The sequence below is a fragment of the Microcebus murinus genome, chromosome 25 (genome assembly GCF_040939455.1).
Source record: "Microcebus murinus isolate Inina chromosome 25, M.murinus_Inina_mat1.0, whole genome shotgun sequence".
Taxonomy (NCBI): Eukaryota; Metazoa; Chordata; class Mammalia; order Primates; family Cheirogaleidae; genus Microcebus; species Microcebus murinus.
The window spans coordinates 3,904,988-3,929,927 of record NC_134128.1 but is presented as its reverse complement, the minus strand read 5'-3'; the positions used below and the strand labels follow the sequence as shown (position 1 = coordinate 3,929,927).

General features: G+C 37.5%; 1 protein-coding gene across 4 annotated transcripts in view; it reads right to left on the bottom strand.

The window, feature by feature from the left end:
- The window catches only part of MPP7 (MAGUK p55 scaffold protein 7), a 208,498-nt gene that overhangs the window by 120,231 nt on the left and 63,327 nt on the right, over positions 1-24,940 (bottom strand). The window lies entirely within an intron of this gene.

The following is a 24,940-nucleotide window of genomic DNA, read 5'->3' as shown; positions in this document are numbered from 1 at the left end:
CAACCCTTCTCTAAGGAATAATAACTAAATCTAGCTTAAACTTTGTTGTCTTTCTTTAAAGCAATTCTGTCAAGTGATCTCTAAAACCATCCCCAAAACTTGGGAATTTAGGTTACACGAGAATGAATATGCCTTCTCCATTCAACACATTTTTGTGTAAGTGAAAAAAGTGAGAGAGGTCCCTATAAGGGATTTTGTAAGGACTTGGATAAGGCAGCTCTCTCTTCTCTGAGAATTTTGAGAAAGAAAAATATCTCACTTTATATTTGGATACAGATGACAGACACTGTCAGATATGCTGGTGAAGAGTTGCAATAACATTACTTCATAAAATTTTTCAGTAGAGAAAATGCAATATTTTTAATTAGTATATTTTGCTGACATATACTGAAAGAAAAGAAAGCAACCACAGCAAAACTAAAATATGTCAAAGATTGGTTAACAGGTATAATAAGAATTGCAACAATTTAAAGATGACAGCAATCAATAAAGGTCAGAAAAGGCTATATGGGAATTTGCAAAACTTGAGCTGAGCTCTCAAAAGGGAAAATAGAGCCTGGAAGGGCACATTCTAGACTGGAGAACACCCAATGGAAAGTCAACAATAATCCCGTGAATCTATACATTTGTTTAGTGCACTGAATCTCAGAACAACAGAAGAAATCACCAGCAAGTAACCAAGCCCTAATTTCCACCTCCTATGTCTGCATCAGGCATGGTCCAGGCTGGAGGCAGGAGCTCTGCAGTAATGTGCACTGGGAAAGTTGAATATAAATAATTATCACCAGTAACAAGGGACTGTCTGTAAAGCAGTAAAGAGAACTCGAAAGAGTATCCATGGCTGAAGGAGAGCACCAAAGGACAAAACAGCCTCGGAAAAGGATCTCCTTCTCTAAGACTGGGATTTGTATCTCTTTGGAAAAGAGGTGTCTGCACTCATCAGATGGCTGGGCTCCCTGGGCCAGAGCTCCTCCATCATCACTGGGCAGCAGCGAACACACCTCCAGGGTTTGGGCAGACAAAAGAAATGAAGAATCCTTTTGGTACCTCTCCCTGGGGACAGATAGATTGAGGCTGGCAGTCAGGACCTCACAGCCAGGACTCGAAAGGCATAAGCAGCCTGGGGGAGCATAAACTGACCAGGCAGGCAAACCAGAAACAGGGCTGGGAAGTTGACCTTCTGGATGCCTAGGAGACTCTCTGGGAACTTGTCCATGGGGGTGTGGCTAAAAGCTCTAAGGTGGAAAGTGTCACTTGCCCCACATGCACTGTTAGCAATCCCCTGAAAGCAGCAGCAGCAGCAAATGCCGCCTCCTCCTGCCATGTCCCTCCAGCGCACTCTGACCAGCAGCAGAGGAGAACTATTTCAAGGCCTAGCTCTGTTTTCATAGAGCGGGCAACGAGTAAGGATACGGGAGTTGGAGGTAATAAATGATAACTGGATCAATCTTCTACATATAGATTTGAGCGTGTATGTTCTTTTTTTGAGAAAGAAAACCATGTTGTCTTTCGGCTTTTGTTTTGGTGTGGCTTTCTGTTGTCTGGGGACACAATAAAAAACACTTAACTAGTGATGACTGAAGGTAAAGTTTTGCTAATAAGGATGTAAAAGGGAAACATTATTAAATCAAGGACTTGTATTTACAACGTTTGCCTATTGTAACAATATGTTAAGCCTGGACCCACTAGCTCAGCAGGAGGACATTATTTAAGCCAAAGTTCTAAGTTCAGCAGATGACAAATGAACACTCTTGTGATGGTTAATTTTAGGGGTCAACTTGGCTGAGCAAAGGAATACCCAGATAGCTTGTAAAACACTTCCGGGTGTGTCTGAAAGAGATCAGCATTTAGAAAGGTGGACTCAGGAAAGAAGACCCCTCCTCACCAACATGGGGGGCATGGACCAAACCACTGAACAGTACAAGGCAGCAGAGAAAGGGCAAATCCTCTCTCTTCTTCATTTGGGACATCTGTCTTCTCCGCCCACACCTCAGATGTGTGAGCCTGTGGTTCTTGGGCCTCTTGACTCTGGTACTTACAGCAGCCCCAACCCCAACCCAGTCACAGGCCCTCAGGCTGAACTGTGCCACTGGCGTTCCCAGTTCCTGGCTTGCAGATGGCAAACCGTGAGACTTCCAGGCCCCCATAATTGTGTGAGTGAATCCCTACAGTGAATCTCACGATAAACCTCCTCCTATAAACACTCACACGTGTATGTATCTCTACATATATATGTGTGCATACATGCATGTGCGTATGCGTGTGTTTGTGTGTGTATCCTATTGACTCTGCTTCTCTGGAGAACCCTAATACAACTATTTTCTATCAAAAGAGCACTATCTTAACTTCGACTTACTTACAAATGTATGGCACTCGTAAAAGAGAACAAAGATAGGTTGTGGTTTTCCAACATTAAAAAAAAATCCTGAATGTGGGAGAATAATACAAAGTACAGAAATCACAGGGGCTAAGGAGGGTGTTTATAACAGTGGGAACTAATTGCAAAGAGACGCAAAGATTTTATGATTTTTAAATTGGTTACCAAAGCCTACTGTTTGGGAACCAAATATTGTGACCTATTCCTTCCCTTCCAGGGGAATTTCATACGGCAAATTTTGGCTGCATAAAATCACTAAAAGTAACATACTAATGAGAATGCCTTCAGTCCAGTATAAACAGCCCACTCTGTGAGCCGGCTCATTAAGCCACCTCATATGTAGGTCATGGTTTCAATTTAACTATATGACTTGTTTGATTGGATTTAAATGTGCTATAGCTGGCTTCCCTGTATCCATGCTATAATAAAGTATAAATACACATGTCACTTTTCCTTAAAGATAAAAATCATATACTTTGAGGTCACTGACTTACCTGATTAACTTAATATGCTGTAGCTATCTTCCTGAACCCATGCTACACTGCAGGACAAACAGATCTGCCTTGTCTTTAAAGATTAAGACTATATGCTTCCCCCACCCCCAGCAACTTACAAACAGAATATCTTCTTGAGGCTTTTGGAGCTCTGCAGATGCAACTGACAAAGAGTTACGAGTAGTATTTTACACATAGTTTTAGCAACTTCAAGTAAATTGTCTCGAATTTTTTTTTTTGCAATATACAGAGTAGTACTGCAAAGCTAAAAAGTCATGCTAAAGTCATATTTTCTTTTCTTATTTTCTTTCTTTTTTGCTTTTGTTTTTGTTTTATTTTTAGAGACAGGGACTAGCTCTGTTGCCCAGGATGGAGTACAGTGGCCCAATCATGGCTCCTCATTATAACTTTGAACTCCTGAGTTTAAGCAATCCTCCCACCTCAGCCTCCCTTATAGCTGGGACTACAGGCACATATCACCATACCCGGCTAATTTTTTTAAATGTTTTATAGAGATGGGGGTCTCACTATGTTGCTAGGCTGGTCTCTAACTCCTGGCCTCAAGTGATCCTCCCACCTCAGCCTCCTAAAGTGCTGGGATTATTGGTGTGAGCCACCCAGCCTGTCTTAAAGTCATATTTTTTTTGTCATAATCTTATGTCTTTATATTAGTAACAAGTGGGTGATTTGACCAAGGCTTGGGGAAGGCAGACAGCACTGGCCTCACCAATAGGAAATATAACCATGATGAATAAACAATTCAAAGTTATAATACCTTAATCAGAAGATAATTACAAAGTGTCATCATCCTGAATTAGTAAGATTTCATTGCCTTTAAGATTACTCAAACCGCCGGGCGCAGTGGCTCAAGCCTGTAATCCTAGCACTCTGGGAGGCCGAGGCGGGCGGATTGCTCGAGGTCAGGAGTTCGAAACCAGCCTGAGCAAGAGTGAGACCTCGTCTCTTCTAAAAATAGAAAGAAATGAGTGGGACGACTAAAAATATATAGAAAAAATTAGCCGGGCATGGTGGTGCATGCCTGTAGTCCCAGCTACTCGGGAGGCTGAGGCAGGATTGCTTGAGCCCAGGAGTTTGAGGTTGCTGTGAGCTAGGCTGACGCCACGGCACTCACTCTAGCCTGGGCAACAAGCGAGATTCTGTCTCAAAAAAAAAAAAAAAAAAAGATTACTCAAACCACTGGAAATTATCATAATACTTTTAACTGTGGGTAAAAGTTAGAGGGTCTAAATAGATCCTCATCATTTTTTACCTTGTCTAATAAAACTAGTTATTAAAAATTATGCCTATTTCTATCCTCTGCCCCCCTTAATCCATCCTTTCTACCACCAACTGGTAAAGTTCCCTAAAATAATACTTAGTAGACTGGGCAACAGAGTGAGCCCTCATCTCTGTAAAAAATTTAAAAATTAGTCAGGCACAGTAGCATGTGCCTATAGACTCAAGCTACTAAGGAGGCTGAGGCAAGAGGATCACTTGAGCCCAGGAGTTCAAGGTTGCAGTGATCTATGATTGTACCACTGTACTCTAGCAACAGCACTAGACCCTGTCTTAAACATAATACTTAGTAATAATTATTACTAGTAGCAAGTCATAGTAGTATTAATCATACATAATACTTACAGAAATATGGCATATGTGTGAGTGCTTCCCAGGTTATCTCATTTGGCACTCCCAATAAGCAGGTGTCAATACTACCTCCATTTTATAGGAAGAAACACATTAAGCCTGGTAAGTGGCATATTCAGATGTAAGCTCAACTCTGGCTTATACCTCCCATAATAAGCCCATCATTTTAATCTTCTACTCACCTTCAAGGACTACTTACAAGGGAAAAGCCAAATGCCTAATGTGATACCCAAATTGCAGATGTATCAAATTTCAAATATTTATAAAACTATAAAAATACCACAGGAAGATTTCATAAAATATTTTTATCATATTGGAGTAAAAAAGACTTTCCTAGCATGACAAAGAGCTTTGAAACCATATAATAATTTATAGATTTTATAACAAATAATATTTTTATGTATCAAAAAACCAAACAGGTTTATGGAGCAACTGCTAAAATTATTTGCAACAACCAAGTGAATGACATCAAGTACAATAAAAGATGAATACACCTTAGAAAAATGGATAATGGAACATGACTATGGAAAAAAGGTAGAGAAACTGATGGCTCAAAAAATTAGCACATGGGGTGATGTTTAATCCAATAAATAATTAAAGAAAAGCCAAACAGAGCATATCATTTTTCTTCTATCCACTTAGAAAACAATTAAGTTTGCAAATAGCCATTATTGGTAAGGGCCAGGGAAGTTAGTCCAGCAATCATTCGGTGGGATCCAACTCACTCAACATCCACTCATTCAAGTGACATTTCTTGAGCACCATAAGTTAGTTCTACTTGCCAGACACTAATCAAGGTGTCTGAGACATATCAGGGAACCAAAAGACAAAGATCTCCACCTTCACAGAAGTAACATTCTAGAGAGAAGACAAATAATAAACATTATAAGTAAATTATCCAGTATGTTACAAGGTGACAATGCTAATATAAGGACACCAAGCAGCACAGTGTAAAGTAGATACAGAGGACCAGACAACTAGCACATGGCAATGACAAAGTCACCATGGTTGGCTAGAAGGAGAAAGTGACAGATGAGCAGAGACTTGAAAAAGGTGAAGGAGTTGGCCACATGAGTACCTGAGGGATAAGCATTCCAGGCAGAGGGATCAGATGATATAAAAAAAAAAGCCTCTCAGACAGGATACTCCTGGAGTGTCTGAGGAAGACAGGCAAGGAGTCCAAGATAACAGGAGCACAGGCAGTGAGAGGGAGGGTAATAATAGAAGACAGAATGGAGGAAATGTCCAGATCATGTAGGGCCTGGGAGGACAAACACTGGGAAGAATTTCTCTTTTATTTTAGAGGGAAAGAGCCATTACAGAGTTCTGCATACAAAAGTGATAAGAGCTGATTTACATTTTAAAAGCATCACTCCGGCTTTGAAATTGAGAATTAAGAACAGACTGCAGGAAATCAAGGGCAGAGGCAGAGAACGTGTTGGAAGATAAATGCAGAGATCTGGCAGAATGAGAGGGTGGCTTGGACCCAAGCAGTAGCCGGCAGAAATGGTGAGAAGTATTCAAACTCTGGGTAGATTTTGAAGGAAGAGCTAAATATGAATTTCTGTCTGATTGAATGAGGGGCATGAAAAAACATTAAAAAGATCAAACATGACTCCAAGACTTTTTGAAGCTGCCATCATCTGTGACAGGGAAGTTCAGCTTTAGACATACTGCATTTGAAATACCTATTGGCTATCGGGTGGAGATGTAGGGGACAACTGGATGTAGGAGTCAGCACTTTAGCAGACTGGTCTGGGCTGAAGAAAAACACTTGAGCATCATAGGCATATGAATTGTTCTTAAAGGCATGAGCCTGGATGACAGTCCCCATGGACATGAGAGTAGACACAGAAGAGAAGGGGAACCAAGGCCTGAGCCCTTGAGGTCTCCAAGTCTGGAGATGCAGAAGAAGGTCCAACAACCACTTGGAGAGGACTAGGAGTGGAGTGTCCTGGAAACCCAGCGTATCAAGGAAGGATGAACAATCTACCGCACAAATGCTGCTGGCAAGGCAAGTACAGTAAGGACCGAGACAGGACCACTGGACTTCGCTATGGCAGAGTGATGGAGGTAGAAGAGTGAATGAAGAGCATTAAACATGAGAAGATGCATATCGGAGAGAGCAAACACAGACAACTCTCAGAAGAAATACTGGTACAAAAGAGAACTATATTTGCATGGAAAGCAGGGTAAAGCAGCTGTTTTTAACATGCAAGAATAGCTTATTTGTGTGCTAACGGCATGATCCATGACAGAGAGAAATTCTGACTAAGTAGGAGAAGAAGAAGGAGGAATTTGCTCTGCCCTTTAGCAGATGAGAAGGAGCAAGGTCTAGTGCACACGCGTAGGGATGGCTTAGATTCAGGTGAGTAGCTCACCTATGGTCCCAGGTAGGAAGGCAGAATATGGAGGAAACAAATGTGGCTGAGGGAACACATGGTAATTCCCTGAAGACATCTTCAGTATTTTCAGTAAACAAGGAAACACTGTCACCTACTGGGAGTGAGGACAGAGAAGAAAGCATCTGCCTTTCAAAGAGAAGGTTGGAGAGAGCCCTCTAGGAGAGGGAAAAATGAAGGAACCAGGGAAGTCATATATTATTGGCAATATGAAAATGGAAAGCTTGTATTCTTTGATCCAGAAATGCACCTTCATTCACTCATTCATTACACTCATGAATTCTAGGTGGCCAAGAAGGCCGTCTGCAAGATCTGTATCTAACTGTTATCAGTGTGGAATCTGGGAAGAGAAACCAGAAGGACAGGAGATAATTACTTTCATTTCTGCTGCATGTATTTGCACACTGCTTCAGCTTTTACAAGACAGATATTATCTTTTTTTTTATTTCAGCATATTATGGGGGTACAAATGTTTAGGTTACGTGTGTTGCCTTCTCGCGCCTCCTGGAGTCACAGATACTACTTTTATAATTTTAAAAACTGCACTTCTAGCTAATAATCTCATGTAAACTTTTTTCCAACAGTATAGCTTATAACTCCTCCCCTCAAATTCTGTTCCAGCCACAGTGGACTGCTATTAATACTTGCTGTAGCCTGAAATTATAACTGTACCCATGAAACCTTGCACAAATCCACCAGATAACTAATTTCCCAATGATGCCCATCCTTCAGGACCCCTGAGATTATCTGAAAGACAAAACAAGCACAGTAATGTGCTTACATCAAAGTTTCATTATCCGTTTCAAACACAGCACACTCAACAACATCTCAAACGGAGTGTTTAGGAAGCTGGCAGGCCCCAGCATCCCTCCACACGTCAACCTTCCTCTTGATCCTTTCCCATCGCACTCCACAGACACTCTCAGTTCTTACCATGTCCCAGGCGCGGTTAAGGGCTGGGGACATAATGATGAGGGGAGAAAAAAAGAAGCAAGAAAAGCATTCCCTAGTGTCGTGTAGGAGCCATATGTTAGTAATTATAAAGATAAATGTAAAGTTATAACTCTAAAAAGAGCTATAAGGGAGGAGGTTGTAGTAGCAGGAAAGTGCAACAGAGGGATGCAAACACTTTAGGGACAGCATCCCTGAGGAAGTGACAACCTGCTGAGATCTGAAGGAAGTTCAAACATTAACTAAGAGGTGCTAAAGTGAGGCCCTGGGACGGAATGCTTAGATTCTGGAGCCACATGACATAAACACAAATCCCAACTCAGCAACTGGGAAAATTAGTTAACATCTCTGTGCATGCATTTGTTCATCTATAAAACAGGTACAGTAGTACTAATCTTATAGGATTGTTATAAGGATTAAATGCTTCCAATGATGCTTCACTTTGTTAAACAACTTATATAAGTATCTTTTAAATAAAAATAAAACAAATTCCAAATTAAATGCTAAAACATGTTATGTCCAAGCATTAAGGAAGACAGATCACAAAATGCAAGTTTATCCTGCTGGAATACATTAAGAGGGAGGCGGATGGGACACTTTTGCAGTAGACGATAATGCTAGGCAAACATGAACCCCTTGTTTTGGGTAAAGAGTCAACCAGAAAGATGAGAAATGAAGAATTTGACCACACACCACTGACCCAGGGCAGTGTAGACATCTATATTGTCAGGACTAGCAGAGAAGACAAGAAAGATGACAAAAATGGCTCTGTCCTCAAACAGTTTAACAACTTTCCAGATAAAGATAATGTAACAAATATTGATGCAAAAAGCATCAATAACTAAAATGTTGATGGTATCAATGTTACATATCCACTTAAAACATACTGACTGCACGGGCTGACACACATGGTACGCCAGTGCACACTTTGTATCAAAATCCAAACTGAGGGCCGGAGAAGCAGTCACTTGTCATCAATGCTAAACATGCTGAAATAGTTGTAGACGCAGCTTAGAAATGTTTTGAGTGATAAAAGAAAAATAATATTAACCTTTTTACGGAGATAATTATAAATAATTTTCACTTCCCTCTAGACTACCGGAGTTAGACATAACAAACACTCTCGAGATAGCCAACTACAGCACACTAATGCTGGCTTACAGGAGCAAATGTTGTCAGAACAGATCTGACCGACAACAAACATTCACTCCAATTATTCAATCCTGCTAGATCTCTGGACCCCTAACTCTTGAAGTGACAGTGGAAAACAGCTCATTAGATACAGGATCAATTTTGTCAATATAATCACTGTTATCCTCTTCTTTCAGTAGAACTAAAACTCAGAAAATCCTGGCTCCATTCAGAGAAGATATATAATTCATCTCAAGAGGTAGTGTTTTTTTTTAATAGATCTTGATTTCGAGCCTTTAAACATTAATTCTCCCAAAAATTTTTCCAAGAGTCCTTGAAATAATTAACATAGGAAAAACATAGAGCACTCCTGCTTACAGGTTCCTGTTTACAGTTAGATACTTTAAAATTTTTAAGACTTTCATCTTCTGTTTTTTTTTTTTTTAATTATTTTTTTTATTTTGGCATATTATGGGGGTACAGATTTTAAGGTTTCAATAAATGCCCATTTCCCCCCCCCCAAAAGTCTGAGTCTCCATCATGACCATCCCCCAGATGGTGCACATCTCACTCACTATGTATGTATATACCCGCCCCCCTCCCCCCTCCCACCTGCCCAATACCCTATTACTGTAGCACCTATGTGTCCACTTAGGTGCTACTCAGTTAATACCAGTTTGCTGGAGAATATATCTGGTTCTTGTTTTTCCATTCTTGGGATACTTCACTTAGTAGTATGGGTTCCAGCTCTAACCGGGAAAATATAAGGTGTGCTATATCACCATTGTTTCTTAGAGCTGAATAGTACTCCATGGTATACATATACCACATTTTATTAATCCATTCTTGGATTGATGGGCACTTGGGCTGTTTCCACAGCCTTGCAATTATGAATTGTGCTGCTATAAACATTCGAGTGCAGGTGTCTTTTTTGTAGAGTGTCACTGGATCATTTGGGTAGATGCCCAGCAATGGGATTGCTGGATCAAATGGTAGATTCACTTGTATCGCTTTAAGGTATCTCCATATTGCTTTCCACAGAGGTTGAACTAGTTTGCAGTCCCACCAGCAGTGTAGGAGTGTTCCTCATCTTCTGTTTTAAAGGCTGTATTTATAGGAAAAGGTTCTAGGACTTGAAACTTAAGAAGGCTATCCTTCACACAAGGATAAAACATACTCAGAAGTTGGAAAAACTGCATCAATCAATAACTTATACCAAAAAGTCACAAAAAGGCTTCACTATTTGGAAGGAACCACTTTACAAAATCCATCTTTATTATAGAAATTATCTTCTGAATCTTTAAGATGGGTAGGAGGAAGGAAAACATTAAGTAATGGGGAAAAAAGAAGTCAAAAACCATCTTTTCTTCCTGCAAAGATGAGAATAAAGTCATGATGCCTCATACAAGAGAATTACCAGAGTTGTCATGCTCATCAGACAGTAGGGAACTGTCTTTTCCTCAGGAAGACTTACAAAGTGAGGACTAACCATCTGCACTACATCCGATGCAATTAAGGACAAAGCAAACAATAAAGCCTGCAACTCACCCAAGCACTTGTGGTTCAGGAATCCTAAAGAGAATCAGGCGAAGTATGTGAATGATGATTCTACTAACTCATATTGGGTTGAAGATGATGCATAACTGCTTATATAGATTTGTCACCTAAATGAAAATATCAATGTGCAATGCAATTTAAAGTTATTGGAGGGCCTGACTAAAGTTGTAAGAGATAACAGTTGAAAGCCGTAAGGCTAACTAACTTTGAATCAGTAGGGAAGAGACCACAGGGGTCCTTCGGCGAGGTGGCTGTGGCTCCACTGAGGCAGGTAATAAATAGGGCAGGCAAGGCCAGGGCTGGCTGGGGGCAGATGGGTGGCTGGGAGAGGGGTAGGCAATGAGACAGAGTGATTTAGCAGAAGAGGAATGAATCTTCAGACTAAAGGATCTATATGACATTAAAACTGTGCACACATTTGGCAAACTGTGCTCCTGTACACTTGAATAACAAAATCACGCATGGAAGAAAAATGTAGTTTGTTGGTTCCACACTTAGCCTCAGCTGATGACGGAACATCAGGTTGACTAAATAATGCTACACAGAGGAGAAGAATATCCCATTTTAAGTAAATTGACTTTTTAAATATATGTCAAGCATTCATGGAACATTAAATACTGCTAAGACTTAATAGGAAGCTTTTTATATCAAAGAATCTGGCCCAGATTTTGGGCAAGGACACTTACTGCCATTTGATCATACTATCTCCAAACACAAAGAACACACATGAAAAAAAAAAAGAAAAGAAAAGAAAAGAAAAGAAAAGAAAAGAAAAGAAAAGAAAAGAAAAGAAAAGGACTAGACCAGACCAGACCAGACCAAGACCCAGGTGAGCCTAATTCAGAGTAAAAATTTATTAAATAGAGGAAAAGTTTCTGCTAAGAAAAAAAAAAGGAAACATACCAACTTATACTTTTTTTTGAGACAAAGCCTCACTCTGTCACCCTGGGTAGAGTGCAGTGGCATCATCACAGCTCACTGTAACCTCAAGCTCCTAGGCTCAAGGTATCCTCCTGCTTCAGCCTCCCAAGTAGCTGGGACTACAGGCGTGTGCCACCATGCCCAGCTAATTTTTCTATTTTTACTCAGGCTGGTCTCAAATTCCTGACCTCAAGCGATCCTGCTGCCTCACCCTCCAAGCATGCTAGGATTATAGGCATGAGCCGCTGTGGCTGGTCCCAACTTATTTTAAATACTTATTTTAAATACTTAGCTATAGGAACACTAGGTAGAATCTCAACTCTTCAATTCAAAAATGTTTTAACCAAAACTAAGAGATAGAGAATTTCACACATAGCACTCCACAGCACTTTTTAAAGAAATATATTTTTGCCAGAATCAAGACTTAAGGTCTCAATATACATATTGTAGATATTCTGAAAATTCAAAGAAAAAGATGACAAAGTATGGAGCATAGACCCACTTATATAAACTATAAAGAAAGCTTTGTTTACAACATTTTCTGTTGCTTTCTCATTGTATTTGGACAAATATCAATTATTGTTATTAAACCTAAGAAAATAGATTTAATGCTAAAATGTGATGGTAATTCTCAAAGCAATGACACATCTAAAATGTGAATGTATTAAAAAAATACAGAAGCACAAAAAAGGGAAGAAATTTTTCCAGTTCCAGAAAACTGCTTCTGTAAAAATATAATATTCTACACAAGACAGTAGTGGTTCCTATGGGAATAAACGGCTCGGGATCTGATGAAAGTGTTCCCGCAGTGAACAATTCACTCTTCTTGCAGATTCCAGATGCTCAACATTCCTGACATCAGAATGGAAAAATTTACTGTTAGTCTAGAGAAATTTAATATCACCATTCTTGTCATATCCCTCATAGCTTCATTATTAGAACAAGTCTGGGGAAGCTATAAACCTATGTTAAATGATAAAAAAAGATGTTCTCTGTGTTCAATCATATTTGTATAAGCAACCAAAATATTTAGAAATCATATGGAAAAAGACTTGAGAAACAGAAAAGCAAACAATGTGTTTATTTGTTTTCTGTCTTAGTTCTGACATTTTGCATTCTATACAATATAGCCAGGCACAGGACCAAATGTTTTACTATAACCCCGGGCTAATAAACACTAAAGAACATACATCGACGCCCAGAACAACACTATAAAATTTTATTATATTAATAAAATGGGATACACCAAGCTTTAAATTTTCCACTTTGTCAAAGGTAAAATAATCAGCACTATTCAGTGCCATTCATAACAGGCCTCAAGTTTTCTCGTTTAAAGTATGTTTTATTTCCAGAAGTACCTATAGTACACTAAAATACTAACGCAATCCTGACAGAAGCATTCTCTTTCTTAAACTATCCCATAACTACAACTAATTTATAAAAGCATTTGGCAAGCTGAGTTTGTAAATACGCAAAACAATCTAAATAATTATAATATTGCAGTCTGCTTAATAATACTTTATACGATTATCTTAAAGTCTATAAAATAAGAGTGAGTTAGGACAGAGGAAGGGCATACACCTGTACCTAGCTTTCCCTTTTTGACACTATCTCTCAGGTTTAAACAGTTTCCAATTTGTAACTAACTTTCAATAGTCTGTGGCTTTGCACAAAGTATTCTTCCAAGGCCAAAAAAGAGTGCTTTGATTTTTAGCAGCAGTCACCCAGAAAATAAAGTCACAGTAAAATGAAAATTACTTCTAAAACTCTAATAAATTATGGCTTATAGCTGTCCTTTACAAAAGCTGATGACATTTACATTACATGCAAACAGTTACAGGCCCTCCTTGCCTAGAATAGTTGGCTATCAAAGCTAAAATGTTGTATTCACTTTAGTTAAAAGGACGACAGGACTTAATTTACATTGATCTTTATTATCTATTCAAAATTTAGCATAACATGTAGTTAGACCAAACTGGATAGTAAATCTGGATCTTACCTTACACTGCAGGGTAGCCATCTAAATCTTACCTCTTATCATACTACTGTAGCTACCATTAAACGGTCAGTAACATATGGATCAGTAGGTAATAACCTTAATCAGGAAGATTAGACAGGGCAAGAGAAACTGAGGAAGCAGAGAGTGGCCTATTTGTTGTACAGTGATGTAATAGAAAGACTAGAAAGACAGGGAGGCTTTTCTCCTAGCACTGTTCCAATAAGTCATCAGAGATATGCAATCAAAACTTCCATGAGATATCATCTCACCCCAGTTAAAATGGCTTTTTTTTTCCCTGAGACAGTCTCACTCTGTTGACCGGCTAGAGTGCCATGGTATCAGCCTAGCTCACAGCAACCTCAAACTCCTGGGCTCAAGCAATCCTTCTGTCTCAGCTACTCAGTCCCAAGTAGCTGGGACCACAGGCATGTGCCACCATGCCTGGCTAATTTTTTCTATATATGTTTTTAGTTGGCCAATTTCTTTGTATTTTTTAGTAGAGATGGGGTCTCGCTCTTGCTCAGGCTGGTTTCAAACTCCTGACCTTGAGCGATCTGCCCGCCTCGGCCTCCCAGAGTGCTAGGATTGCAGGCATGAGCCACCATGCCTGGCCAAAACAGTTTTATCAAAAAGACGGGCAATAAAAAATGCTGGTGAGGATGTAGAGAAAGGGGAACCCAGGTACACTGTTGGTGTAAATGTAAATTAGTGCAACCACTATGGGGAACAGTTTGAAAGTTCCTCCAAAAACTAAAAATAAAATGACCATACAACCCAGCAATCCCAATGCTAGGTATATATCCAAAAGAAGGAAATTCAGTATATTAAAAAGAAATCTACACTCCCATGTTTATTGTAGCACTATTCACAATAGCGAAGACTGGAATCAACGTAAGTGTCCATCGACAGATGAATGGATAAAGAAATTGTGGTACATACACACAATGGAGTATCATTCACTCATTAAAGAGAATGAAATCTTACTATCTGCAATGACATGGATGAAATTGGAGAACATCATGTTAAGTGAAATAAGCCAAGCACAAAAGACAAACCTTGCATGCTCTTACTCATATCTGGGAGCTAATATTAAAATTGAAATAATTTAACATTAAAAACTTAGTTTAATATTAAAACAACTGATCTCATGGAGACAGAGAGTAGGATGATGGTTACCAGTGGCAGGGAGGGTGGGATAAAATTGGTTAATGGTACAAAAGTAGACTTAGTTAGAACGAACAATATCTGATAGCAGAACAAAGTGACTATAGTCAACAATGTTAGGGTATACTCTAAAATAACTAAAACAGTGGAATTAGAATGTTCCAAACACAAAGACACGTAAATGCTTAAGGTGACAGATATTCCAATTATCCTAATTTGATTAATATACATTGTATGCTTGTATCAAAACATTACATGTACCCTATAAAATACACAACCATTATGTACCCATAAAATTTTTAAAAATTTTTAAAAAAGAATGAGTATGTAGCACCTAATTTATGCCTCTGTGATTTGCAATGGGATGAAAGCATAAAAAGTATCTAGCACATGGCTGACCCTTAATAAAGAACAGCTGTTGTCATCATCTTTCCCACACCTCTCAGGGGCTTGTTAGTTGAATTAATAAACATTTAAATGAAAGAAAAGCTTTTTGCAGAGTTCAAGGGTTAGAATTATCTTAAATGCCTTTCTTTTCAAGCATTCTCCTGATACATTATTCATGACAGCTCCAAGAAAACCAATAATGCAATATTGGACTTCTAAGAAACCACATGCTATCAAAAAGATATATAAGCCCTGTTTCAATTGAGAAAAACATACTGTATGTTACAGTTTCCAACTAATAATAACTAAGGTACATATACATGCGAATTTTAGCAATAAATAATCTAAGCTATAAATATATTTTATTTTAGCTAAAAATAACAAATTGGCAGTTCACACCTGAGAACCATAGCAAGCTAAATGCTTCCCAGCCTTTCAGCCCACTCTCTAGTCTTCTTCAAACAGCTGACATTTTACCAGTAACAGATTCATCACCATTGGGGGTAAATCCTCCCTGCCCAAAAGACCAGAAGAGTGGCCATTATAGTTTGCCAAAACAAAATAAAATACCCAGAAACAGATCAAGGATACATAAAGAACTGAATATACAGTAAGTGTGGCATTTCAAATCAGCTAAGTAGTGAGGAATTATTCTACTAAGAGCACTGAACATCTGGACTACCATTTCAGAAAAAGGTGAAAACAAATAAACAGATCCCTACACAGTGAAGCCAATCCCTAAAAATCTCATTACATCAAATCATGTTATGAAGTTCAGTCTAAGAGACATTTGCTACAGTAAAAAATCCCTTCTGGATATTTATGAGGGTGATTTTTCCACAAAGTTGTCAAGAAGAAACAAAGTGAAACATATAGACTTCATGCAATCTGTCCCTTATCTTAAAACAAGTTCGCTTGAGCTTTCTGGACATTATTTTTAAAATCTAGGAGATTCGAGGGCACTCTATCAGAAAGAAAAGTTCAGAGGGTCCCAGTGATCTTTAGAGTGGTCTACAGGCTGCTTCAATCAGTAAGACTTTGTTCACCTCTGTTCAAATTTGCAACAAGATTATAATTTTTTGCAGAAATCTAGTCCCATCACTATTAGGTAAGGGTGTACACATGCTACAGCGGTTACGCTTGTCAGAGTTCTAGCTGATTTCCAATGGCATTTGTTTATTACTGTTTGTGTTTGGAAAATTAATGTTTTACACAATTACAATTATATTGAACCATATATTCTATTGACTAGATCAAAGATTTAAAATTAATTCACAGAAGCATCAAAGTAGTGATTAAAAACAGTAATGTAAACATAAAGGTTCCCCTATCTTCTAAATATTTGTGATCTCTGAGTGATGCTACTGAGTTATAACCAAGTGTTATAAGGTTACAAAGGAAAGTAAGTATAAAGATATTCACTAATAAACTGATGACCCATGTATAATATTAGGCTTCATTCAAACATCTCTTCCCACCTAATACATGCCCATACATTGTCACAGGTCTTTATTTTGGATGCCATAAACATCATTGCAAAAACAGGATTTCAAAGAGCTGATAAAAATCAACTGTAAGCAATGCTGCTAATGAATTAGTCCCTGAAAAAGCTTAGCCAGTTAGTTAACAGGCAAGGAAGAACACTTTTGTTAAAATGCCTTTTCATTATCTTGTTGGAAAAGCTTTTACAAAATGTTGTCAGCAATATTATGCCAATAAAGAAAAATTCAGTAGGAACCATGCTATGAATTGGCTCAAAGTTGAAATTATAATCTAAAATGCCCTTAATTAAAAACATACTAGCATTTTTTGTTTCCTTTTTCTGGATAAAAAGAATTAATAAAAGGTGAGAATTACTCAGAGAATGAACAGCAAAAGATGGAAATACAAAAGAATGATGTGAGAGAGAAGGGATACAGGAACAGGCTTACCCATATTTAACTGGCAGACCAGAAAGAGTGGAGAAGGGGGAGGGAGAGAGAGAATAGAGTTCAGGTAATATATGAAAAGGTAACAGCTGAAAGTTTTCCAGAATTCATGAAATACATGGATATATACATTCAAAAAGCCAAAAGAATTCTGAGAAAGACACAGAAAATGAAATCCCACTTAAACACATAATGGTGAAACTGCAGATGTCCAAAGCAAAAAGAAAATCTTAGAAACACCCGGAGCATGAGCATAGATTGCTTCCAGAAAGACAGCCTAACAGCTGACTTTTAAATAGCCACTTTAAATACATCATTTCATTGCCTTTGGCTTTCAATACACTGAAAAAAATATCTATAAATAACTGCTAACCTAGCATCATGTGCATTATGTGCATAAAATATGAAGGTGAATAAAATGAAGGCAAATAAAAACATTTTCAGATTAGCAATAACAGACAGTCTGATAGCAGCTGACCTTCAATATAGGGAATCCTAAAGATTTTTACTATAGGCAGATGACAAAATCATTCTGGATGAAAATGCTGAGTTGTATTAATAAGATGACAGGTAGAATAAAGAAAATGGTAATGTGAAGAACTCTAAATGAACACTGACAGTATAAAACTGTAACAATGATGTCTTCAATGTCCAGGGTTTTATTAAATAGACAATTGAAATATAAGACATACTAGCTTGTAAGTTGGTAAATGGAGTAAAAGTGTTCAAAGATCCTTGTTTTGTCCAGGATGACAATAAAGGTACTGATTAGCACATTGACTGCCATGTGAGTTGTATTTAATTCATGCTAGTTTTGAGCCCAGGGCCTTGTGAACCATATGAATACTCAATTCTCAGAAACAAATTCAGTAAGTATGCCATAAGTCACATACAACTCAAGTGGCGTGCAGAGTAAAAACTGAGTCTAGCACCACTTGAGTTGCACATAACTCACGTGCAGAAAACAATAAAAATTAACAAATTTTTCATTAAATTAGAAAGAATCGTTTTGCTTTCGAAGTTGTTATTCTATTTTCCTAATAAAACACCGTGGCCCCAGGTAAGAAAATTCTTTTTCTAGCATGGCAGTCAATGTGTTAATGTTGGACTTTTATAATAAAGGATTCATGTAGTAATTAATACTCAAGGTAGCCACTAAAAGAATAGAAAGAGAATGTATAACATCAAAACCATTAGAGGGAAAAGCCAAAATAATAAAAAGAAATAGCCCAATCAATGCCATTTAAGACATAAAAGAATCGAAAAAGAAACTTACAATAATCAGGACAAAGAGAAGGCATGAAATAGGAGGCAGTCATAATATTAACTGTATTCAAATGCTCTAGCTAAAGCAAAGATTATCAAACCCAATTATAAGTAATTCGCAAAAGCTACATCTAATACATTAGGATATAGAAATGTTGAAAGTAAAAGAATAGAAAAAGATAAACCAAACACTAACAGAAAAAAATAAATGCTTCAATATAAAATTTATTAAAAAGGTTTAATTCACCAACAAAATAACAAATTTATATTTAATAACTAATTTAAATATATAAAACAAAATCTGACAGAACTGCAAGCCAAATCTATAATCACTGAGGGAGATTTTTAAAAATACTTCTGTTGGTAACTAAAAGAATAATTAGCAGTAACAATAAAAAATCAGTAAGAATTCAGAATATTTGAAAGACTTAATCAACAAGCTTGACCCAAGCTTGACACATGTAGAAAACCACACTCAATGGCTACAGAATACACCTATTGTTAAACACACACAGGACACTTACTGAAATTGACCATAAAATAAGTGTAAACAAATATCATAGGAGTAAAATAATGCAAATTCAGTTTTCTGACCTCACAGAAATTAAGGTGGGCCAGGCGCGGTGGCTCAAGCCTATAATCCTAGCACTCTGGGAGGCCGAGGCGGGCAGATTGCTCGAGGTCAGGAGTTCGAAACCAGCCTGAGCAAGAGCAAGACCCCGTCTCTACTATAAATAGAAAGAAATTAATTGGCCAACTAATATATATATATATAAGAAAAATTAGCCGGGCATGGTGGTGCATGCCTGTAGTCCCAGCTACTTGGGAGGCTGAGGCAGGAGGATTGCTTGAGCCCAGGAGTTTGAGGTTGCTGTGAGCTAGGCTGACGCCACGGCACTCACTCTAGCCTGGGCAACAAGCGAGACTCTGTCTCAAAAAAAAATAAAAAATAAAAAAAATAAATAAATAAATAAAAAAGAAATTAAGGTGGAAATAAGTAACAAAAAGATAAATTTTTTAAAAAATCCTTATTTGGATATTTTTTAAAATTCTAAACTAATTACAAAATAATTTGAAAGTACAACAAAAATTTAATGAAATTTAAAAATATTTTAAATGACGGCACAAAATAAAACCAATAAAACTTATGGAGAGGCCAGCGCAGTGGCTCACACCTGTAACCCTAACTCTCTGAGAGTTCGAGATCAGCCTGAGCAAGAGTGAGCCCATCTCTACTAAAAAACAAAAAAATTAGCTGGGCACGTGCCTGTAATCCCAGCTACTTGGGAGGCTGGGGCAGGAAGATCACTTGAGCCCAGGAGTTTGAGGTTGCTGTGAGCTAGGCTGATGCCATGGCACTCTAGCCCAGGCGACAGAGCAAGACTGTCTCAAAAAAAAAAGAAAAAAAGTTTAGTCAAGAGAGAAAACTAGAAACTCAGTAGGGCGGGGGAGGGGAAGGAAGTAGGCATCAACTAAAAAGGAAGATGGCACTCCACTGCAATGAAATTAATAACTTCCAGGCATGGACATGGGCGAGGACAGTACATAGAGTGAGAAGACAAGCCATAACAAAATAAATAAAGGCTGGTGGCATCTGGGGGAATCTAATTAAGGATAAATTGCGTTGAAGATAAATTTAATTCTGGTTTAGTGGGAAAGTAGTTACGTGGTGGGCTATATAGTTACATGGTTCCTTAGTACAGTATATATTTACATTTTCATTAGCCACCCAATAGAAAAATTTTGAAGATTCCTGCAATAGCCCACTGTGGTGACTCAGCTGACTTTGTGACACAAAGATGCCAGCCCAGGGGATGTGTCATTACCTGACCACACTCTACAGCACCAGCACTGGGCGTGTGAGGGCAGTGTGAAGAGCAGCAAGCCAGAGCTAGTTTGAAAAACTTCTACACTCACCAGAGTTGTAAAATTGTATGCAAAAAAATGCATTCTCAGATCCAGCTAAAGCGGAAATTCCCTCTGGCAAGAACATATTCAATTATACACCATTGATCACTTTTCTTTTTATTGGAATCATTTGCAAAGTAAAATTTATTAGAATTTTAATAATACATTTAAATTTATTAGAATTTAAGTTAAGTGCTGTTTGTATCCAAACTATCTGTAATTCAAAAAATTGATCAGTAAGTATTGGACTGCCTTTCTCTTAAGAAAAATATTATGTATGCAGAGGCAATCAAAGAGTAGACCCAAAAAATATAAAAGTATTATAGAGGTAGGTCAGGCAGTTAATTAGTAAAAAAAAAAAAAAAAATTACTCTTTTTCTAACACTTATAATATGTAGCCACTTTTTAAAATTTATTATTTGTTCTGACTTTTTATCTCATTCTAAATAAATATTTACTTTTGATCTTAAAAATGCATATGGTATTTATAGAGTTCACACTTAAACCATATTGCCTAGGAATGCTTATACAAATCATAAACTATGTTTTTGTATAGTGTAAGGTAGGAATCTTTTTTTTTCTTTTTTTCTATGTCCACCTCTAAGGTTGTAGAGGTTGTGACTGAGAAGAGAGACACAAGTTGCTTTGAAGGTACTGATTTCTTGACCTAAGAGGTGGTCACATGGATGCTGGCATTATAGCCACTTTTTAAACTGTACTTATAAAAGTTTTATGTGCATTTCTGTACATACACTATATTTCACATTATATGATATTTGTAAAAACCGTATGTAATGAAATCATAAAACTAAAACTAACATAGTTTATTATGCAGGAAAGGATTCCTTATGGAATCCCATAAGGTTAAAGACAGTGTGGCACTATTAGAGAAATAAAAGTAAAATCAACTCTCTAGCTAATAAAAGTTGTTTCCCATAGGTTAACAATTCTGATACTGCTTTATGTACACTGAGATTGAACAATTAAGTAAATAGATGGTGGGTGGTAGTGACAGATTTTTCACTGGTGGAGAAGGAATTTACAGATAAGCAAGGCGAGGAAGAGGCTATAATGATCCATTGATCCAAGTTGAAGACATTACCTTAGTTATAGACGATTGCACATAGAAGTGTGTGCGCGCATGCGTGTACAAGTTAGTATACACACGTATATTTCTTTCTTTTGTCAGCTGAGAGAGCCTAAAAGAAACAACACTCTGAGCAAATCTATTGCTCAGATCTTGGTTTCTGATCCCATTCTCCACTAAAAGGAACTAGGGAGCTCCTTAGAGAAATAACTGCTTCTAAGGACTGGGGCAGGAAAGACACAAGGTGAGCATGAAGTACCTGCAGTGCCAAAAGGAAGGAAGGGCTCAAAGCAAAAGAGCCCACGGTGATGGGGTTTATCAAAGGAGCTACTAACTGAAAGAGCCAAAGCTGAAACAATTTGAAAAACAAAAATAAAGTATTACTGGATTGCAACACAAAGTAGAAAATAATTCCCCACAAGTCTATATTGATATTAACAAATGGGAGATAAAAAACAAAGAATTCCAAATAATTTTTATAGCTACTTTACCCCAAAAGAAGGGAACCATAACACACCACCATTTAAGTGAGGGCTGCACGCAGAGACTTCAACCAAAGATTACAATATGGAAAGGGTGGGAGAAGAGAGTAACTTCACAGTAGAGAACCCTCCCACACAGTGCTTTAGTTAGCTGATCAATGTCAACATCAACAGACATAACTCAAGTGACAGTATGTACTCTATGACAGGATGACAGTGGCCCCTTACCTCTGTGATCTGACCCCCACAAACACAGAACCCCACTCTCTTCACGAGAAAAACAGCAGATGAATTTCAACAGAGGGGAATCCTACTATATACCTTACCAATATTCCTCAAAACTGCCAAGGCCACCAAAATCAAAGAAAGTCTTAGAACTGTCACAGCCAAAAGGAGCTTAATGAGACATGACAACTAACTGTGATGTGGTACTCTGAAAGAGATCCTGGAACAAAAAAGGGGGCGGCAAAATTGAGGAAATATGTGTAAAGTATAGATTTTTGTTAATGATAACATATCAATATTGGTTTGCCAATTGACATTAATTTACCATACTATGTAAGATGTTAGTAACAGAGGAAACTAGGCATGAGGTATGCTGGAATGCTCTGTACGGTCTTCATAATTTTTCTGTAATTCTAAAATGGCTCTAAAGAAACAGTCCATTAAAAAAAATGTTCAAATGAGATCAACAGATCATTATAGCTAAGAAGGAGAATCCAGAAAGTATGTAATGTTGGAATATGTTAGAAGGGATATTGCAAATCTATATGGAAAGAATGAACTGAAGAATAAGTGATTCCGGACCATAACCGGTGGTCCATGTGGAAAAATAAAATAAAATTAGATTAGATTACTGTCTCACTCCACATACAAACTACAGGTGGACTAAAATATCAAATATATAAAAACAAATCTTTAAAATTATTAGAAAAAAATCTTAGAGAATCTTAGAGAGTATCTTCATGATCTTGGGATAGGAAAGGCAGTAGAAAAAAAGTATTAGTGTCATAAGATTGATTTGATTATTAAAAAAAGTTTTCAACTTCTATAGAAGAAATGATACTATTTAATAAAAAAAAAAAAAGACAAATGATGGACCAGAAGAGAAGAAATAGTGTTGAACCTATGATGGCCCAAAGAATTAATACATAAAATACAAATGAACAAATTCTGCAAATGAGTTAGAAAATGATAAACCAATACAAAATGGGGAAAGGATGTGGATAGGTAAATCACAGAGGAATGAATGGCAAATAAGCAAATAGAAATATGCTCCATGCAAATGCACACTTAGCACTTGTTGTGTTACCATGTTGTTCCTATCAGGTTAGTAAAAATTATAAAGACTGATAATATTGAAATTGGCAAGAATGTGGGGGAGAGGATCTTTAATGCACCGTCCATAGATTGTTTTTAACTATCATGATTAATGTTTGATGGCCAGGCACAGTGACTCACGCCTGCAATCCTAGCACTCTGGGAGGCCAAGGTGGGAGGGATCGCTTGAGGTCAGGAGTTTGAGGCCAGCCTGAGCAAGAATGAGACCCTGTCTCTACTACAAATAGAAAAAATTAGCCAAGCATGGTGGTATGTGCCTGTAGTCCCAGCTGCTTGGGAGGTTGAGGCAGAAGGATCACTTGAGCCCATGAGTTTGAGGTTGCTATGAGCTAGGCTGATGTCACAGCACTCTACCCAGGGCAAGAAAGCAAGACTCTCTCTCTTAACAAAAAGATGTTTAACAACACCATTAAATGTGTACCTCTTTCCTCCAAAAATATTTACAAAAGGTGGAAAACCAGGGTTTCATTAACAGTAGTATAGTTCACTAAATTGTGATACTATGGAAAACTATGCATTTGTTTAAAAGAATTAAGTAAATATATAGACATATATAGGGATAGGTAGATACATAGGTAAACATGTATAAACACAAACACATACAAGCATACAAACTTATACACATACCATGTGTATAAGTTATACATGGTATGTGTATACAAATTATACACATACCATGGAAATATCTCTCCAAGACATATTACTTGGTATAGGAAAAAGTTATAGAATAAACAGGGTATAATAAAATGTGATTAAAAAAAGAAGAAAAAAAGACTCAAAACAATGTATTTATGTACATACATATGTAAGTATTTCATATGCAGAAAACTCTTGAAGGCTACTGATCAAACTGAGAAAGAAATGAGATGGAAAAGGGGAACGTTCTTTTATTTTCTGGGCTGCAGTGAGTCGGGTGCCTTTCTCCTAGTACACAAGCCTCTGACCTTCAGTTATACTCTCTAACTCCGTTTCCCTGGAGACCTGACAATGGGGCATCAACGATATTGCTAAGCAACACTGCTTATGGGAAAAATGAGCCCTGACTGGTCAATTGCTCTGGACTGGGAGGAACTAAGAAAGGACTATAAACCTCTGACGCATACAATATATTTTGGGGCTTGCACAAATGCAGTGACTCTTGGAACAGGCATGTCTTCTGTGCCTGACTCAAACTTTGTGGGGATATAAGGTCAAAAAATATTACAAAGCAAAGTCAGTCAGATAGGCACTTTAGATCTGCACTAAGTGAGCCAGCTATGTGCGGGAAAGCCCTTTCTAAATCCTAAATAGCCTATGCTATTTTTCATGACTAACATCTAAACTGCCTTATAAACTACAAATGTTCTATTTTAACCATCCTTCAAGTTATTTGTAAGCAGCAATACTTTGCATTCAATTAAACTGAGGCATTTTGGGTGAACAGCAAAGTTTAAAAGGTATTCATTACACCACTGTAGTAAATGTATGGTTCAAATAAATTTTATCTATAATTTCCCAAACCACTATGGAAAGTTAAATCACTCATTTTTATATAGTAGAACACAATGTGGGACTATATAAAAACTAAAAAGAAGAAAAAAAAATTTTCCAAAGGAGTTGGCTTCCAAGTTTAAGTCTTGAGAAAGAAAAATTTTATAGAATTTAACAATCAAAACTTCTTCCTGACAAAAGCTAATCCTCAGTGTAAATCACACTGGAAAAAAATCATTCTTGATGAATAAAAATGAGACAAAACTTGCCAGAATGTAAGTATGAATATGCCTGAAATAGCAAAGAATGATACTTGCTAATAGTGCAAATGAAAGTCCTAAGGTAATATTAATAGAAGACAAAATTAAATTTGCAATTCAGCTTTTTTGAGATTATGGGGCCAGTAACTGTAATGTCCAGTCTGAGAC